This window comes from Rattus rattus, chromosome 3, assembly GCF_011064425.1.
Source record: "Rattus rattus isolate New Zealand chromosome 3, Rrattus_CSIRO_v1, whole genome shotgun sequence".
Lineage (NCBI taxonomy): Eukaryota > Metazoa > Chordata > Mammalia > Rodentia > Muridae > Rattus > Rattus rattus.
Window position 1 is genome coordinate 138,997,101 of NC_046156.1, and position 5,038 is coordinate 139,002,138.

Below are 5,038 nucleotides of genomic sequence, written 5' to 3' on the forward strand. Positions count from 1 at the left end.
TATTTTCAAGCCTGGTACTAGGATATACTATGGTATTTTCAACTTGTTCTTTTCTTCTTTTTTATTAAGCATGTATTTGTTTACTTCTCATATGATATCCGACATACAGTTACCCCTTCACCAGTTCTCCATCCCACATCCACCCTCCTGTCAGCAAGCCCCTCTTGACCACAGAAACAGACACAAAGGGCACACATGGTATGTACTCATTTATAAGTGGATATTAGCCCAAAAGCCCACAATGCCCATAATATAACCCACAGAACATCAGGAGAAGAAAGAACAGGGTGTGGTTGCTTCAGTCTTGTACTTAGGGTACAACATGACAATTGTGGGAGGTGGAGGGAAATGGGAACTGAAGATGGGGAAAGAAAGAGGAGGAAATAAGCCTGGCAGCATCAGGATCTGTAGTAGATGGAAGAAAGATACAGAGGGTCAGAAACTGGAACACAAACATGTAGCAAGGGGAATAAGGAACTGGGGATAGCCACCAGAGGGTCCCAAAAGCTAGGGAAAGTAGATACTCCCAGGACCCAATTGGAATGACTTCAGCAAAATGTGCAGAGAAGGGAGAGAGAGATCCTGTAAAGACCTCCTCTAGAAGATAGGCGCAGCTCCAGGTCAAGGGATTGGGATACCCACTTATCTCAAAGTTGTTAACCCAGAAATGTTCCAGTCCTAAGGAAGAACAGGGACAAAAACTTAAACAGAAACTGAAGGAAGGACCTTTTACTTTTATAGTGACCATTGTGAGCCCAAATAACTCCCCTTTCGCTACCTAGGCAATACCTTTGTAATATCAATATTGCAATGGCAATATCAATAAACATGCTAACATGAAAGAGGAAATATGTTGGGAACTCAAGGATAGACAAAGAACTACAAAGAACTTCTAGAGAGATGGAAAAATTAGTTATGCCCATGCATTAGCCTCCTAACTTGTTATCGAATGAAAATGGTTCAGTTTTAAGCTATTCATCAAAGAACACAAAAAACTCAAGAAATTATATTTATTCATTTATGCATTCATATGCTTGTATATATACAATGATATTAATAAAAAGAGGCCATCAACTTGAGAGTAGGGAGAAAACATGGAAAACATTGGAGGGAGGAGACTTGTGATGCACTGAGGACAAAAAGAGAGAAAAAGAAAAATGTAATATATTTTAATTAAATTTTCAAAATAAATAAATAAAATAAAAAGTAATGACAGTGGCCTGTGACCAGAGCTGACCCTGTGATATAGCTCTTCTACCCAGATCCTGCCAGGAGAAAGCCAGTCCCCAGGAGTGTTGAAACACCTGAGAGCACAGTTAAGACCACCACTTCTCCTCTGAGGGACCTGACCAGAGACCCCAGGACACAAGAGCCAAGGAGCAGTCTGGAACAATATCCTTCCAGTTTCTGCCTGCACCCTGAGATGACCCAGTGCAATTGCTCTCTGTACACAGATTGCTTGGGCAAAGAGCTTGATTCTCAGAACTATGGACAATCCTGAGAGAACAGGTGATACTATCTCCTGGCCAAGAGTTGCCTCCCAGGAGCTCTCTGCACATAGGAGCTGAACAGCAGTCTAGTAAAAGATCCTTATGGTTTCTGCCTGTACCCTCAGCTGACCCTCTGACACAGATCTCTGCACCCAGATCCCACTGGGAGCAATCAGGTCTTTAGGATTGCTGAAACACAGGTTTACAGGAGACTCGAGCCACTCTCAAAGACAGTAAGACCAACTAACACCAGAGATAAGCGAATGGTGAGAGGAAAGGACAAAAACCAAAGCAACAGAAACCCAGGCCATTTGACATCATCAGAACCCAGTTCCCCAACACAGCAAGTCCTGGATACCCCAACACACAAGAAAAGCATGATTTTGATTTAAAATTGTAACACATGATGATGTTAGAGGTCTTTAAGAAGGACATAAATAATACCTTTAAAGAAATACAGTATAGTACAGTAAAACAGGTAGAATCCCTTAAAGAGGAAACACAAAAATCCCTTAAAGTATTAGAGAAAAACACAACCAAACAGATGAAGGAATTGGAAAAAATCCAGGATTTAAAAATAGAAAGGGAATCAATAAAGATACCATAAAGGGAGACTAGGCAGGAGATAGAAAACCTAGGAAAGAGATCAAGATCCATAGACACAAGCACTACCAACAGAACACAAGAGATGGGAGAGAGAATCTCAGGGGCAGAAGATACAATAGAAAACACTAACACAACCATGGAGGAAAATGTGAAACACAAAAAGATTCTAAGCCAAAACATCCAGGAAATCCTGGACACAATGAAAAGATCAGACCTAAGGATAATAAGTACAGAAGAGAAAAAAAAGAGTTTCAACTTAAAGGAACAGTAAATATCTTCAACAAAGTAATAGAAGAAAACTTTGCTAACCTAAAGAAAAAGAAGACCATAAACACAGAAGAAGCCTGCAGTACTCCAAATAGATTGGATCACAAAAGAAATTTTCCCATCTCATAATAATCAAAACACCAAATGCACAAAACAAAGAAACAATATTAAAAGCAGTAAGATAAAAAAAAAAAGATCAAGTAACTTATAAAGGCAGACCTATCAGAATATCACCAGACTTTTCACTAGAAACTGTGAAACCAAAAATATCCTGGGCAAATGTCATGCATACATTAAAAGAAAAAAATGACAGCCCAGGCTACTATATCCAGCAAATTTTCAAATATCATAGATGGAGAAACCAAAATATTGCATGACAAAACCAAATTTTTACATCTTCTACAAATTTTGTCCCACAAAAGATAATAGGTGGAAAACTCCAACACAAGAAGGGAACTATATTCTGGAAAAAACAAGAATGTAATCTTCTTGCAAAAAAACAAAAGAAGTTAGCCACACAAATATAATACCACTTCTAACAAAAAATAACAGAAACCAATCATTATTCCTTAATATTTCTTAATACCAATGGTCTCAATTCCCAAATAAGAAGACTAACATGCTGGATGTGTAACCAGGATGCAGCATTGTGCTGTACATAGTAAATACACCTTAATGACAAAGACAGTCATTGCCTCAGAGTAAAAGGCTTTCTATAATGTGTTCCCCTCCCCATCCACCTCCGCTTACCTCCCGTGTGACAATCCCCTACACTGAGGGTACAACCTTTGCAGTACCAAGGGCTTCTCCTTCCCTGTTGTCCAGAAAGGCCATTCTTTACTACATGCAGTTGGAGCCGTGGGTCAGTCCATATATAGTCTTTGGGTAGTGGTTTAGTCCCTGGAAGCTCTGGTTGGCCTGCATTATTGTTCTTCAGGGATTGCAAACCCCTTCAGCTCTTTCAATCCTTCCTCTAATTCCATCAACAGGGGGTCCCATTTTCAGTTCAGTGGTTTGCTGTTAGCATTCACCTTTGTATGTGGCATGTTCTGCCTGTGTCTCTCAGGAGAGATCTATATCTGTTTCTTGTCAGCATGTATTTCATAGCTTCATCCATCTTGCCTAGTTTTGGTGAACATGGGCCACATGTGGGGCAGTCTCTGAATGGCCGAATGGCTGTTCCTTCAGTCTCTGCTCTAAATTTTGCCATCCTAACCCCTCCTATGGATATTTTTGTTACCCTTTTTAAGAAGGAGTGAATCATCTGTATTTTGGTCATCCATCTTCTTGAGTTTCATGTGGTCCGTGGATTGCATCTAGGGTAATTCAAGCTTTTGGGCTATTATGCACTTATAAGTAAGTGCATACCATGTGTGTTTTTCTGTGATTGGGTTACCTCACTTTGGATGATATTTTCTAGTTGCATCTGTTTGCCTATGAAGTCATTGTTTTTATAGCTGAATAGTACTACAGTGAGTAGATGTACCCTATTTTCTGTATCCATTCCTTTGTTGAAGGGCATCTGGGTTCTTCCCAGCTTCTGGCTATTACAAATAAGGCTGCTATGAACATAGTGGAGCATGTGTCTTTGTTGTATGTTGGAGCATCTTTCCAAAAGAATATACTTTCTTCTCAGCACCTCATGGTAGCTTGCCCAGAATTGAGTATGTAATCAGTCAAAAAACAATCCCCAGAAGATACAAGATGACTGAAATAATACCATGCATCCTACCAGATCACCATGGACTAAGGCTGTTCTTCAATGATAACAAAAATAACAGAAAACCCACATACACATGGAAGCTGAATACCGCTCTATTCAATTATAATTTAGTCAAGGAAGAAATAAAGAAATTAAAGAATTTTTAGAATTTAATGAAAGTAAAGGCACAGCATACCCAAACTTATAGGACACAATGAAAGCAGTGCTAAGAGGAAAACTCATAACTTTGAGGGCCTCCAAAAAGAAACTGAAGAGAGCATGCAAAAGCAGCTTGACTGCACACCTAAAAGCTCTAGAAAAAAAAGAAGTATATATAGCCATGGGGAGTAGAGAACAAGAAATAATCAAACTTAGGACTGAAATCAGGCAAATAGATACAAAAATAATGTAAAGGAATCAACAAAACCGTGATCTGGTTCTTTGAGAAAATCAACAGTATAGATAAACCCTCAGGCAGAGTAACCAGAGGGCACAAAATAAGAAATGAAAAGGAAAACATAACAATAGAGACTGAGGAAATTCAAAAAATCTTCAGATCCTACTACAAAAGCCTATACTCAAAAAAAAAAACTGTAAAATTTGGAAGAACTGGACAATTTTATATACAGATAGCCAACAACAAAGTTCAATCAGGATCAGATAAGCCATCTAAACAATCATATAACTCCTAAAGAGTCATTAAGAAGCAGTAATTAAAAGCCTTCCAACCAAAAAGCGGTCTGGACTATATGGGTTTAGTGGAGAATTCTATCAGACCTTAGTATAAGACCTAACACCAATGCTGTCCAAAGTTTTCCACAAAGTAGAAACAGAAGGAACACTAACCAATTCCTTCTATGAAGCCACAATTACACTTATACCTAAACCAGAAAAAATCCAACATAGAAAGTTTACTTCAGAAATACTTCAGATATTCCCTTATGAATATCAATGAAAATATACTCAATAAAAT